The sequence below is a fragment of the Eriocheir sinensis genome, unplaced genomic scaffold (genome assembly GCF_024679095.1).
Source record: "Eriocheir sinensis breed Jianghai 21 unplaced genomic scaffold, ASM2467909v1 Scaffold315, whole genome shotgun sequence".
In the NCBI taxonomy this organism is placed as follows: Eukaryota; Metazoa; Arthropoda; class Malacostraca; order Decapoda; family Varunidae; genus Eriocheir; species Eriocheir sinensis.
The window spans coordinates 397,404-413,337 of NW_026111627.1; the positions used below are offsets into that span (position 1 = coordinate 397,404).

Consider the following 15,934-nt stretch of genomic DNA (forward strand, 5'->3'; position numbering starts at 1 on the left):
GAGCACCATACAAGACGAGGTCCCCATCTGCGTAGAGGTCCTCCCGGAACTTCCAGTACGGGCATGCTTCATCCCAGCGCTGGCATGTGTTTACCTGTGTTACCTGGATCAAACATAAGGAGCAACTTAACAAACCTTCACTACTTTACCCGGTCCAAGCGCTGGCGTTTACCTGTGTCACCTGGCTCAAACATCAGGACCAACTTAACAAACCCTCACTACTTCGCCCGGTCATGTTCGCTGGCATGTGTTTACCTGTGTTACCTGCCTCAAAGATGAAAGCCAGTTCACCTTTCTCGTCAACGGCCACACCACGTTGAAAACACCGCTTCTCGTCCGATCAGCGAAGTTAAGCGACGTTGGGTCTGGATAGTACTTGGATGGGTGACCGCCTGGGAACACCAGATGCTGTTGGCATCCCTCTTTTTATTTAATTTCTCTTAACTTTTCACTTTGCGGTCCTGGTGACTCTTTTCTTTTCATATAGCTTTCGGCCTTTCAATATGTTTTCTATTTTTTTTCTTTTCCATTTAATGTTTAGCCTTTCGTTTTGCACCCCTCTTCTTTTCTTTTCCTTTAGCTCTTAGCCTTTCTTTTGCATACCTCTTTTCTTTTCATCTAGGTCTTAGCCTTTCGCTTTGCATCCCTCTTTTCGTTTTATTTAGCTTTTGGAATTTCGTTTTGCACCATTTCTTTTCCTTAAGCATTTCGTTTTCCGTCCCTTTTTTTTTTCTTTCCATTTAGCTGAACCTGTCGTTTTAGAAGATTTTGACGCTGGTTACGTAGCTTTATTTATTTATTAATTAATCTATTTATTTTTACTTCACCGGGGTCCCAGCGCTGGCATGTGTTTACCTGTGTTACCTGGCTCAAACATTAGGAACAACTTAAGCCAGGGTCAGCATCCCACCCTAACATTTAAGCCAGGGTCAGCATCCCACCCTAACATTTAAGCCAGGGTCAGCATCCCACCCTTACATTTAAGCCAGGGCCAGCATCCCACCCTAACCTTTAAGCCAGGGTCAGCATCCCACCCTAATATTTAAGCCATGGTCAGCATCCCACCCTAACATTTAAGTCATAGTCAGCATCCCACCCTAACATTTAAGCCAGGGTCAGCATCCCATCCTGACATGTAAGCCAGGATCAGCATCCCACCCTAACATTTAAGCCAGGGTCAGCATCCCACCTTGACATTTAAGACAAGGTCAGCATCCCACCCTAACATTTAAGCCAGGGTCAGCATCCCACCCTAACATTTAAGCCAGGGTCAGCATTCCACCCTAACATTTAAGCCAGGGTCAGCATCCCACCCTTACATTTAAGCCAGAGTCAGCATGCCACCCTAATATTTAAGCCAGGATCAGCATCCAACCCTAACATTTAAGCCAGGGTCAGCATCCCACCCTAACATTTAAGCCAGAGTCAGCATCCCACCCTGACATTTAAGCCAGGGTCAGCATCTCACCCTAACATTTAAGCCAGGGTCAGCATCCCACCCTAATATTTAAGCCAGGGTCAGCATCCCACCCTGACATCTAAGCCCGGGTCAGCATCCCACCCTGACATTTAACCCAGGGTCAGCATCCCACCCTAACATTTGAGCCAGGATCAGCATCCCACCCTAACATTTAAGCCAGGGTCAGCATCCCACCCTAACATTTAAGCCAGGGTCAGCATCCGACCCTGACATTTAAGCCAGGGTCAGTATCCCACCCTAACATTTGACCCAGGGTCAGCTTCCCACCCTAACATTTAAGCCAGGGTCAGCATCCCACCCTAACATTTAAGCCAGGGTCTGCATCCCACCCTAACATTCAAGCCAGGGTCAGCATCCCACCCTAACATTTAAGCCAGGGTCAGCATCCCACCCTAACATTTAAGCCAGGGTCAGCATCCCACCCTAACATTTAAGCCAGGGTCAGCATCCCACCTTAATATTTAAGAAAGGGTCAGCATCACAACCTGACATTTAAGCCAGGGTCAGCGTCACACCCTGACATTTAAGCCAGGGTCAGCATCACACCCAAACATTTAAGTCAGGGTCAGCATCCCACCCTAACATTTAAGCCAGGTAAGCATCCCACCCTAACATTTAAGCCAGGGTTAGCATCCCACCCTGACATTTAAGCCAGGGTTAGCATCCCACTCTGACTAAAAGTCAGTGTCAGCATCCCACCCTAACATTTTAGCCAGGGTCGGCATCCCACCCTAACATTTAAGCCAGGGTCAGCATTCCACCCTAACATTTAAGCCAGGGTCAGCATCCCACCCTAACATTTAAGCCAGAGTCAACATGCCACCCTAATATTTAAGCCAGGGTCAGCATCCAACCCTAACATTTAAGCCAGGGTCAGCATCCCACCCGAACATTTAAGCCAGGGTCAGCATCCCACCCTGACATTTAAGCCAGGGTCAGCATCCCACCCTAACATTTAAGCCCGGGTCAGCATCCCACCCTGACATTTTAGCTCGGGTCAGCATCCCACCCTGACATTTAACCCAGGGTCAGCATCCCACCCTAAAATTTAAGCCAGGATCAGCATCCCACCCTAAAATTTAAGCCAGGATCAGCATCCCACCCTAACATTTAAGGCAGGGTCAGCATCCCTCTCTAACATTTAAGCCAGGGTCAGCATCCCACCCTAACATTTAAGGCAGGGTCAGCATCCCACCCTAACATTTTAAGCCAGGGTCAGCATCCCACCCTAACATTTAAGCCAGGGTCAGTATTCCACCCTAACATTCAAGTCAGAGTCAGCATCCCACCCTAACATTCAAGCCAGGGTCAGCATCCCACCCTAACATTTAAGATAGGGTCAGCATCCCACCTTAACATTTAAGAAGGGGTCAGCATCACAACCTGACATTTAAGCCAGGGTCAGCATCACACCATGACATTTAAGCCAGGGTCAGCATCACACCCTAACATTTATGCCAGGTAAGCATCCCACCCTAACATTTAAGCCAGGGTTAGCATCCCACCCTGACATTTAAGCCATGGTTATCATCCCACTCTGACTAAAAGCCAGGGTCTGCATCCCACCGTAACAAATAAGCCAGGGTCAGTATCCCACCCTAACATTTAAGCCAGGGTCAGCATCCCACCCTAACATTTAAGCTAGGGTCAGCATCCCACCCTAACATTTAAGCCAGGGTCAGCATCCCACCCTAACATTCAAACCAGGCTCAGCATCCCACCCTAACATTTAAGCCAGGGTCAGCATCTCACCCTGACATTTAAACCAGGCTCAGCATCCCACCCTAACATTTAAGCCAGGGTCAGCATCCCACCCTAACATTCAAACCAGGCTCAGCATCCCACCCTAACATTTAAGCCAGGGTCAGCATCCTACCCTAACATTTAAACCAGGCTCAGCATCCCACCCTAACATTTAAGCCATGGTCAACATCCCACCCTGACATATAAGCCAGTGTCATCATCCCAGCCTAACATTTAAGCCAGGGTCAGCATCCCACTTTAACATTTAAGCCAGGGTCAGCATCCCACCTTAACATTTAAGCCAGGGTCAGCATCCCACCCTAACATTTAAGCCAGCGTCAGCATCCCACCCTAACATTTAAGCCAGGGTCAGCATCCCACCCTGACATATAAGCCAGGGTCAGCATCCCACCCTAACATTTAAGCCAGGGTCAGCAAATCGCCCTAACATTTAAGCCAGGGTCAGCATCACACACTTACATTTAAGCCAGGGTCAGCATCCCATCCTAACATTTAAGCCAGGGTCAGCATCCCACCCTAACAGTTAAGCCAGGCTCAGCATCCCACCCTAACATTTAATCCAGGGTTAGCATCCCACCCTAACATTTAAGCCAGGGTCAGCATCCCACCCTGACATTTAAGCCAGGGTCAGCATCCCACCCTGACATTTAAGCCAGGGTCAGCATCCCACCCTGACATTTAAGCCAGGATCAGCATTCCACCCTAACCTTTAACCCAGGGTCAGCCTCTCACACACACACACACACACACACACACACCCACACACACACACACACACACACACACACACACACACACACACACACACACACACACACACACACACACACACACACACACACACACACACACACACACACACACACACACACACACGCTTCCTTTATGTTCCCTTCGTCTCCCTGTTCCTTCTACTCCCGCTCCTCCTCTATCTTCCCTTCCTCTCCCTTACATTTAAGCCAGGGTAAGCATCCCACCCTATCATTTAAGCCAGGGTCATCATCCCACCCTAACATAAAAGCCAGGGTCAGCATCCCACCCTAACATATAAGCCAGGGTCAGCATCCCACCCTAACCCATAAGCCAGGGTCTGCATCCCACCCTAACATTGAAGCCATGGTCAGCATCCCACCCTAACATTTATGCCAGGGTCAGCATCCCACCCTAACCCATAAGCCAGGGTCAGCATCTCACCCTAACATTGAAGCCATGGTCAGCATCCCACCCGAACATTTAAGCCAGGGTCAGCATCCCACCCTAACATTTAAGCCAGGGTCAACATCCCACCCTGACATTTAAGCCAGGGTCAGCATCCCCCCCTTACATTTAAGCCAGGGTCAGCATCCCACCTTGACATTTAAGCCAGGGTCAGCATCCCACCCTAACATTTAAGCCAGGGTCAGCATCCCACCCTAACATTTAAGCCAGGGTCAGCGTCCTACCCTAACATTTAAGCCAAGGTCAGCATCCTACCTTTACATTTATGCCAGGGTCAGCATCCTCCCCTAACATTTAAGCCAGGGTCAGCATCCCACCCTTACATTTAAGCCAGGGTCAGCATCCTACCCTAACATTTAAGCCAGGGTCAGCATCCCACCCTTACATATAAGCCAGGGTCAGCATCCCACCTTAACATTTAAGCCAGGGTCATCATCCCACCCTAACATTTAAGCCAAGGTCAGCACACACACAAACTCACACACACACACACACACACACGCTTCCTCTATCTTCCCTTCCTCTCTCTGTTCCTTTTAATTCCTCTCTTCCTCTACCTTCACTTCCTCTTCTTCCTCTTTCTCATCCCTCTAATCTTCCTTCATTCGTGCTGTCGGTCGGTCAGTCGGTTGGTTGGTCAGTTGGTCGTTTGGTCATTCTATCGGTCGTTTGTTCGGTCGGTCGTTCTGTCGGTCAGTCGGTCGTTTGGTTGGTCCATCGTCTGGCCGGTCGGTCGGTTGGTCGTTCTTTCGTTCGTTCGGTCGGTCGGTCGAGCGTTCGCTCGATCTGTCGGTCGTTCGGTTGGTCGGTCATTGGATCACTCGGATGGGTGCTCCATCATTCGGTCGGTTGGTCGTTCGCTCGGTTCGTCGTTCGTTCGTTTGTTCGTTCGGTCGGTCGGTCTTTTGGTCGTTCGCTTGTTCGTTCGTTCGTTCGTGCGGTCGGTCGATCGCTCGTTCGTTTGTTCGTTCGTTCGTTTGTCGTTCGTTCGGTCGTTCATTCGTTCGGTCGTTCATTTGTTCGTTCGGCCGGTCGTTCGTTGGTTCGTTCGGTCGCTCGTTCATTCGTTCGTTCGGCTGGTGGTTCTTTCGTTTGGTCGCTCGTTCGTTCGATCGGTCGGTCTTTTGGTCGTCCGCTTGTTCGTTCGTTCGTTCGTTCGTGTGGTCGGCTGGTCGCTCGTTCGTTTGTTCGTTCGGTCGTTTGTCGTTCGTTCGGTCGTTCGTTCATTAGATCGTTAGCTGGCTTGCCCGCCCGCATGCCCGATCACCCAATTGCTCTCTCTCTCTCTCTCTCTCTCTCTCTCTCTCTCTCTCTCTCTCTCTCTCTCTCTCTCTCTCTCTCTCTCTCTCTCTCTCTCTCTCTCTCTCTCTCTCTCTCTCTCTCTCTCTCTCTCTCTCTCTCTCTCTCTCCATCTCTCATAACAGAAGGAAACGAAAGATAATAAAAATGTTTCCGTCCGGCTCCTCAATCCTCCCTTCCCTCATTCACACACACACACACACACACACACACACACACACACACACACACACACGCACACGAATAACAGAAAGAGAAACAAAAGAAAACAAGCTTCTTCGTTTTCCTCTCTCCTCCTCATTCTCTTCCTTTTCCTCTTTCTCTTCCTTTTCTTCCTCCTCCTCCTCCTTCTCTTCCTCTCCCTCTTCCCTCCACTCTTCCCCTTTCACAGCTATTCCCTCCTCCACTCCTACACAGCCTTCACTCTCTTCCCGTTCCTCCTCCTCCTCCTCCTCCTCCTCCTCCTCCTCCCTCTCCTTCTCCGCCTTCCCTTCCTCTCCCTGTTCTATCTTCTCGTTCCTCTTCCTTCACCTTCCCTACCTCTCCCTGTCCATGCTCCTCCCTCTTTTCCTCCACGTTCCCTTTCCCTTCCTCTTCCTCTTCCTGCGCATTCTTTTCCTTTTTTTATATAGTTTTATTTTATTTTTGTTATTTTTCAGTTTTCTGTTTTTTTTTTTTTGTTTTACTTTTTTTCTATTTTTTTTTGTTTTTGTTTTGGTGTTTATTTTTTTTTTGTTTTAGTATTTTTTTTGTTTTACTTTTTTCTATTTTTTGTTTTTTTTTTTCGTGTTGTTGATTTTTTTTTCATTTTTTTGTTTTAGTGTTTTTGCTGTTTTACTTTTTTCTAGGTTTTTTGGTTTTGTTTTGGTCTTAAGTTGATTTTTTTTTTTTTTTTTTTTCGGATTTATTTGGATTTTTTTTTTGGACAAAACGAAAAGTAAAGTAACTCCTCGTAACTCCGCCCACGCCTCCTCCAGCATCCACCCTAACATCTAAGCATGGGTCAGCATCCCACCCTAACATTTAAGCCAGGGTCAGCATCCCACCCTGACATTTAAGCCAGGGTCAGCATCCCACCCTGACATTTAAGCCAGGGTCAGCATCCCACCCTGACATTTAAGCCAGGGTCAGCATCCCACCCTAACCTTTAAGCCAGGGTCAGCATCACACCCTAACATCTAAGGCAGGTTCAGCATCCCACCCTAACATTTAAGCCAGGGTCAGCATCCCACCCTAACATTTAAGCCAGGGTCAGCATCCCACTCTGACATTTAAGCCAGGGTCAGCATCCCACTCTGACATTTAAGCTAGGGTCAGCATCACACACACACACACACACACACACACACACACACACACGCTTCCTTTATGTTCCCTTCCTCTCCCTGTTCCTTCTCCTCTCGCTCCTCCTCTATCTTCCCTTCCTCTCCCTGTTCCTTTTAATTCCTCTCTTCCTCTACGTTCTCTTCCTCTTCTTCCTCTTTCTCATCCCTCTAATCTTCCTTCATTCGTGCGGTCGGTCGGTCAGTCGGTTGGTTGGTCAGTCGGTCGTTTGGTCATTCGTTCGGTCGTTTGTTCGGTCGTTCGTTTGGTCGTTGTGTCGGTTTTTTTATTGGTCCTTCGTTTGGTCGGTCGGTCGGTCGGTCGTTTGTTCGGTCGGTCGGTCGGTCGTTCTGTCGGTCGGTCATTGGATCATTCGGTCGGGTGTTCGATCATTCGGTCGTTCGCTCGTTCGCTCGTTTCGTCGGTCGTTCGTTCGCTCGTCCAGTCGTTCGTTCGTTCGTTCGGTCGGTCGCTCGTTCATTCATTCGTTCGGTTGGTGGTTCTTTCATTTGGTCGCTCGTTCATTCGTTCGTTCGGTAAGTCGGTCTTTCGGTCGTTCGCTTGTTCGTTTTTTCGTTTGTTTGGTCGGTCGACGCTCGTTTGTTCGTTCGTTCGGTCGGTCGGTCTGTCGCCCGCTCGTTCATTTGTTCGTTCGGTCGGTCGGTCGGTCGTTCGCTTGTTCGTTCGTTCGTTTGTTTGGTCGTTCGCTCGTTCGTTTGTTCGTTTGTTCGTTCGTTCGTGCGTTCGTTCGTTCGTTCGTTCGGCCGGTCGGTCGGTCGGTCGTTCGGTCGCTCGTTCGTTCATTAGATCGTTGGCTGGCTTGCTCGCTCGCTCGCCCGCCCGAACGCCCGATCTCTCTCTCTCTCTCTCTCTCTCTCTCTCTCTCTCTCTCTCTCTCTCTCTCTCTCTCTCTCTCTCTCTCTCTCTCTCTCTCTCTCTCTCTCTCTCTCTCTCTCTCTCTCTCTCTCTCTCTCTCTCTCTCTCTCTCTCTCTCTCTCTCTCTCTCTCTCTCTCTCTCTCTCTCTCTCTCTCTCTCTCTCTCACATAACAAAGAAACGAAAGATAATAAGAATGTTTCCGTCCGGCGCCTCAATCCTCCCTTCCCTCACACACACACACACACACACACACACACACACACACACACACACACACACACACACACACACACACACACACACACACACACACACGCGAATAACAGAAAGAAAACAAGCTTCTTCGTTTTCCTCTCTCCTCCTCATTCTCTTCCTTTTCCTCTTTCTCTTCCTCTTCTTCCTCCTTCTCCTCCTTCTCTTCCTCTCCCTCTTCCCTCCACTCTTCCTCTTTCACAGCTATTCCCTCTTCCACTCCTACACAGCCTTCACTCTCTTCCCGTTCCTCCTCCTCCTCCTCCTCCTCTTCCTCTCTCTCCTTCTCCGCCTTCCCTTCCTCTCCCTGTTCTATCTTCTCGTTCCTCTTCCTTCACCTTCCCTTCCTCTCCCTGTCCCTGCTCCTCCCTCTTTTCCTCCACGTTCCCTTTCCCTTCCTTTTCCTCTTCCTCCGCCTTCTTTTCCTTTTTTTATATAGTTTTATTTATTTATTTTTATTTTTTTTTTATTTTTTTATTTTTTTTTTTTTACTTTTTTTCAATTTTTTTTGTTTTGTTTTGGTGTTGTTGATTTTTTTCATTTTTTTGTTTTAGTTTTTTTTTTGTTTTACTTTTTTCTAGTTTTTTTTTGTTTTTGTTTTGGTGGTGTTGATTTTTTTTTTAGATTTTTTTGTTTTCGGATTTTTTGTGGAATTTTTTTTTTTTTAGGACAAAACGAAAAGTAAAGAAAAGCCTCGTAACTCCGCCCCGCGCCGCGCCCCCGCCTGCCCCCCTGACGTGCCGCTGCTGCTGCCGGTTCTCGTGTTGCGTCTGTCGCTGGAAAACAGACACTCACCTCCCGGGCCTCAAATCGCCCGGGCCCAGACGACGACGGTGCCCCCACCTCCTCCCTCTCTCCTTCACCTTCCCTTGCTCTCTTCCTTTTCTTCCCTTTCTTCCTCCTCCTTCCTTTCCTTTGCCTCTTCCTCCTTACCCTTCATCCCTCCCTTCACCGTCCTCTCCTCTGCCTCTTCCTCCTTACCATTCATCCCTTCCTTCACCCTCCTCTCCTCTCCCTGTTCCTCCTTATCCCTTCATCCCTCCCTTCACCTTCCTCTCCTCTGCCTCTTCCTCCTTATCCCTTCATCACTCCCTTCCCCTTCCCTTCGTCTCCCTCTTCCTTCTCGTCCCTCTCTTTCTCCTCCTTCATTCCTCTCTCTGTTCCTCCTTACCCTTCATCACTCCCTTCACCTTCCCTTCCCCCTGTTCCTTCTCCACCCTCTCTTCCTCCACCCTTCCTTCTTCACCCTGTTCCTCCTCCTTCCTTACTTCCACCCCCTCCTCACCCTTTCCTTCCAAGCACTCCCTCCCTCCCTTCTCTCCATGTTCGTCCTTGGCCTCTGCTCCCCACTCCTCCTCCTGCACACTCCGCTCCGTGTACTCGAGGCCCTCGGCCCGCCAGCCTCGCTTGGCCGCCAGGGCTTCCAACTCCTGCCGCCACGCCGCCTCGCTGTTGTTGAGGGCGGCGAGGCAGTGCCACTGCTGCACCATGCCGCCTTTCCTGGACTGGTAGAGGCGGTACAGGAACTCCCGGTCCTTGACGGGTTTGGGGACGTCCTTCAGGTTGAACCTGATCTTGCAGGCCGCCGAAAGCTCCTCCTCCGCCTTGGCCTGTAGCCGCCGGGCCCTGCGTCCCTTACGCTTCTTCGTCTTGCCATCGCCGTTGAGCTGCTGCAGTCGTTCCCGCCGCTCGACACGTCGCTCGCTGATACGGTCCCGCCGCTCCTGCAGGCGCCTTTGCCGCTCCTGGGCAGTCATACCGCTGAGGCACTCCTCACAGTTGCTGAAGTAGACGAGGTGTTCAGTACACCTGAGCCGGGCCACCGGTTCCTCCCAGCCCAGCGGATAGGGCGGCTCCCTCTCTGTGCCCGTCAGCTGCACGTCAGCTTCTTCTTCCTTTTTCTCTTCCCCTCCTTCCTCCCTCCTTTCCGTGTCTGTCTCAGCTAATACCTCTTCCACTTCTACGCAGCCTCCACTCTCCTTCTGCTCCCCCTCTTCCTCCTCCCTCCCTTCCTCCACCTTGCTCTTCTCTCCTTGTTCCTCCTTGGCCCTTGCCGCCACGTCCGTGTAGGTGAGGGCCACCGTCGTGGTGGCGGCCCTTGAGTCGGTGTCGCAGAAAGTCTGCACCGCCAGCTGCAGCTGCTGGACCATTGCCGTGGCCGCCGCCACGTCCTGCGGGTTCTTGTTAGGGTGGGCGGCGAGGGCGAGGCTCCGGCACTGCCTCCTAATCGCCCTCTCCGTGGCACCGCGCGCCAGCCCCAGGAGGCCGTGGTAGTGTCTGGTGGTGGCCATCGAGGCGCCGTGCGTCACGGTGTGGTGCCCGAGAGTGGTGTGCTGTGCGTGCATGTGTTGGTGCTGGCCTTCCAGCGTGCTGCAGCACAGCCTCTTGGGCGATGAGTTCTGCCCGTGCTTGATGCTCGGGAATTTCTGTTTTTTGGATTGGGGTGGGCGTGGGTGGGGGATCAGGCACGGGATTTTGATTTCTTGAGATGGAGTCACCCTTTTCCTTTCTCTTACCCCACATAGGGTCGAGATTTACCACATCACCTCGGTTTGAGATATGCCGTTTTAGGGAGCTCGGAGTTGACATAGCATGGGGCGAAGTCTAGAGCTAGTTGCACCTTTTGTAGGGAAGATCGCTACGGGAGCTGAGTGGCTGGGTGGAGGGAGGGTGATGTTAGCTACGGGATCTGATTGGCTGGATGGAAGGAGGGTAATGTTAGCTACGGGAGCTGATTGGCTGGATGGAAGGAGGGTAATGTTAGCTACGGGAGCTGATTGGCTGGATGGAAGGAAGGTAATGTTAGCTACGGGATCTGATTGGCTGGATGGAAGGAGGGTAATGTTAGCTACGGGATCTGATTGGCTGGATGGAAGGAGGGTGATGTTAGCTACTGGAGCTGATTGGCTGGATGGAAGGAGGGTAATGTTAGCTACGGGATCTGATTGGCCGGATGGAAGGAGGGTGATGTTAGCTACGGGAACTGATTGGCTGGATGGAAGAAGGGTAATGTTAGCTACGGGAGCTGATTGGCTGGATGGAAGGAGGGTGATGTTAGCTACGGGAGCTGATTGACTGGATGGAAGGAGGGTAATGTTAGCTACGGGAGCTGATTGGCTAGATGAAGGGAAAGAGATGTTAGCTACGGGATCTGATTGGCTGGGTAGAATCTTGGCCTCGGTTCGCCAGTTTGAAAAGACTCTCGTTGAAGTTGCCGGGGGTATTCACGGACTGTTTTGTGACCCTAGTGATGGCTGTAGTGTACACGCCTTCAGCGTCTTGAATGGTAAAGTCACCCGTGACAACTTGGCCAAGCTTCTCCGCGGCCTTGGGAAACAGTCGTAATGGCAGCCCGATACGTTTAACATAATGGCGCTTTGGGGTAAAAAGTGAGCATTTTCTCCATTCCGTAATTGTTTACTCCCACCATCTTAAGTATTGTGCGAAATATATGAATAATAACACTGGTATTTGTCCCGAGGTTATGGCCGTGACGTCACCGCCGGAAGAGATAATGGAAAGGGAAGGAAAAAAAGTGGAGCTGGAAGTGGAAGGAGAGAAGAAGTGGAGGGAGGAAACTGAAAGGGAAGGTGATAAAGGGAAGTGTAAATGCGAGGAGGAAGAGAACGTGTGGGAGGGAAAAAGGGAGCTGTTAGTGGAAGAAGAGAAAGATAGAGAAAATGTTGTGAAAGTTAATAAAAATGTGTGATTGGAGGAGAGAAAAAAAAGTGTCAGGAGAGAGAAAGTGAACGTTAAGTGTTGGATAATAAGAGGGGGACAAGGGGACTGAGAAGGATAAGAAAGAACGGCAATAATGGAGAGAGATACAAGCTGAAAATGGAGGAAAAGGAAAAGGGAGGGAGAAACTAGGAAAAGGAGACACTGGGGAAGGGGGGGGTGGGGGGAGGAAGTAAAGGAGAAAAAAGGAAGTAAGAAAGAAAGGGAGTAGGGAAGTGTGAGGCGAGTATAGAAGGAAGGAAGGAAGGAAGGAAATAAGAGTGAAAGGGAGTGAGGAAGGAAGTAAGGGAGAGAGAGAATAATTAAGTAATGAATAAAAAAAGTAGGATTGAAAAAGGAAAGTAGCAAGAAGTGGTGATGGAGGAGCAGGGGAGGAGGGATGGAGGAAAGGGGAACACAAAGCACACAAAGAAAGAACAAACAACAGCAGACCTGGGCCCGTATCCTCGACAACTATTAATACTAAACTTGGTATTAACTTTCGACTTTGGCATTAACTTCACTCTCAAAGTGTATCCACAACAACTATTAGCCTAATACCTACTCTTAGCTTTGGTATTAACTTGAGAGTGCTGGCGAGGACTTCTAAACACTTAATAGTAAAGTTAATAGTGAAACCCAGACCCAGCTCCATATCAACATGGCCCCCGGACTTCCTCGTCCAGCCCGCCTCCGCAATTTAGAGTTTGATAGGGCGCTTTGGAACTGTATAACGATGGTGAACTTGTCAAGACATACATATTAGACCGTGCAGGAATGGAGTATGTGACTGATTTGGTGAGAAGAGAGCTACAAGATCCAGTTCAAAGGGAGCATTCCCGCACCCCGGGGTTGAAAGTGATTTTGACTTAAAGGTACTTGGCTACAGGAAAAATGCTGTGGTGTTCAAGGGATGAGTTAGGGGGTAGGCCAGAGTAGTGTAAGCAGGGTGATTGTGGAAAGTCTGGCCGCCCTCAGTGACCCGTAGGTAGTCGGGAGGTTTATCCAGTCTCCCCTTGATAGGGTGGAGATCCGTGTAAAGCAAACAGAATTCTACCAACTTGCCGGTGTTGTGGGAGTGATAGACTGTACCCATGTGAAAATAATATCACCAAAAGAAAACGATGTAGTTTATGTCAACAGAAAAAAAAAATAAACATAGCTTGAACATACAATTAGTGTTTGATGCCTTTGTTATTGACTAAAATGTGAAATATTCGAGTTAAGGAAAACAAAACATGGAAAAAAACTTTTATTTGTAGCAGAAAGGTACACACATGCAAATGAAAAAGATGACATTAAAATTGCATTAAAATGTCATTTAGAATATGATTTATAATTATTGCTGCCGGTTATTCATATTGAGATAATGGTGGTAAGAAAGCTTGTTAGAGACGTCTGCCAGTGTGAGGGAGGAGGAACGAAAGGTCGAGGTGACCACATCGCGAACATCATGACTTATGAGTGAAGTAAAACGAGGTTACTTGGTTTCTGTTTACAAAGTTCCAAGTGGAAAAACAACTTTATTGTGAATTCAGTGTATACTTTTCTGGAGTATTGTGTTTACTGAGTGAATTGGTGACCAATCTGTTGCTATTTGTGTCTTGCTTGAAGATATTCATCATTGGATTCAAAGCTATGGTATTAATGTGCAATAGTCATCATAACAAAATACGTAGTAATTAATTATATATATCAACCTATTTATTTTCATGAGATCATGGTATGACCACTGAAAAACATAGCTTTTTATCTTGGCTCCATTACAAATTCAGTATATAATTACTCTATTAGTGGAATCTAGTTTTCAGCATCTTTTATTATTATGCCAATATTCTAAGCACTCAGCTTGCAAACATGCTTAGGTTTATGTTGTCAGTTTGGGTCGGACTTATGTGAACACTTTACCAAGTGACCTAAGATTACTCAATGCTCGCAAAGCTATGGTATTAACGTGCAATGGTCATCATAACAAAATACGTAGTAATTAATTATATATGTCAACCTAATTATTTTCATGAGATCATGGTATGACCGCTGAAAACAAAGCTTTTTTTATCTTAGCTCCATTACAAATTCAGTATATAACTATTCATATATTCAATAAAGTAGTGGAATCCAGTTTTCAGCATCTTTTATTATTATGCCAATATTCTAAACACTCAGCTTACAAACACGCTTAGGTTTATGTTGTCAGCTTGGGTCGGACTTAGGTGAACACTTTACCAAGTGACCTAAGATTACTCAATGCTACATCTTTGATTGTGAGTTCATCAGAGAGCACTGGAGAGCAGCATGAGTCTAATTAGGTGCTAATGAATATCCTGCCTGCATCACAGACTACATAAAATGCAAATATGATCAGTGCCTCAAGGTGTTATAAGCTAATGATAGTAAAAAAAAATATATATATATATATATATATATATATATATATATATATATATATATATATATATATATATATATATATATATATATATATATATATATATATATATATATATATATATATATATATATATATATATATATATATATATATATATATATATATATATATATATATATATATATATATATATATATATATAAAACTGTCTGCCCTAATGTCCCTCCCATTTTTGAAGGCCAAATGACGCCCCTGATTGTAACAACGCATCTTGTAACACCCATGACTGGGTGCCGGTGCAAATCTCCTCATTTAACACCGAGAAATTAATCTAGGCTCTAGGGAACTCGGAAAAATCCAAGTTAGAGAGTGCTGGCTGTGGAGATTGAACCAGTGACCTTCGACATACAAAGCCATGTCTGTCAGTCGAGCCAATAAAGGTAAAAGGTAAAGTTGGGGCATACGCTATAGCAGCGCGTGGCCTCGGTGCTCATCTCCGTAACATTGGGCCTTGAGCCTGTGGTGAGAGGAGCCCATTACAGGACACAGGGCCTGTGTGACATCCGGGCTACCACAGTTTCCCCAGGTAGTCATTTATCGACCAGCCCGAGAGGGAGGATGATCAGCTGGGTTAGCTGCACGCCGACTGCCCAGGCCGGGATTCGAACCCGGGCCCACGTAGAAGCCAGGCATGCTGACCACTAGACCACGGAGGCGTATTGGAGCCCAATCTCAAGTGAACCCACTCACAATGGCACACAATTTTTTTTTCCGGTAAATTTTGTGCTTTGAATGAATTTGCTAATCATTTCTGTCGAAAAACAGCAGAGATTATTTTTCACCCCCTCCACCCTAACCTTATCAGTAATAAAAAAAAAAAAAGTGACAAAATCATAGCCTTGAGGCAGTAATATTCAGCCCCAGCATCAAAAAATTATACTGCTGCCCTATGAAAGGCATCTCTTAACTCCGATGAAGTAGGTGGTGACTGTGGTGGAGCAGCTTCATTGTCATCCCTTGCAGTGGCTGGTGTCATTGGGCCAGCAGATGATGAAGCAGTGGCTGGTGTCATAGGGCCAGCAGATGATGAAGCAGTGGCTGGTGTCATAGGGCCAGCAGATGATGAAGCAGTGGCTGGTGTCATAGGGCCAGCAGATATTGAAGCGGTGGCTGTTGCCGGAGCAGCTAATGGTACCTTTTCCACAAGTAACATAAGAACATAAGAACGCAGGAGTCTGCAAGAGGCCGGTAGGCCTGTACGAGGCAGCTCCTTTGACCCTAAGCTCCCGTGTATCTAATCCCACCTAATATCGCTGTCCATGAATTTATCTAGTCTATTTTTGAATGTGACAATTGTATTGGCACTCACCACATGACTGCTAAGCCTATTCCACTCATCCACCACCCTGTTAGTAAACCAATTTTTGCCTATGTCCCTGTTGAATCTGAATTTATCCAGTTTAAACTCATTACTTCGTCCTACCCGGTTCTCTCACCAACAAAACCTTATGAATGTCTCCCTTATTAAAGCCCTTCATCCATTTATAAACCTCGATCATGTCTCCACGCACCCTTCGCCTTTCTAGAGAATGCAAGTTTAACTGTTTGAGT

The 15,934-nt window shown here is 47.8% G+C and overlaps 1 non-coding gene across 1 annotated transcript; it reads left to right on the forward strand.

Moving 5' to 3' along the window:
* The first annotated feature begins 298 nt into the window (after positions 1 to 298).
* Positions 299 to 417, forward strand: LOC126991651 (5S ribosomal RNA). The gene has a single exon (XR_007745729.1). It is a non-coding gene; the product is annotated as a 5S ribosomal RNA (ribosomal RNA).
* The last annotated feature ends 15,517 nt before the right edge of the window (positions 418 to 15,934 follow it).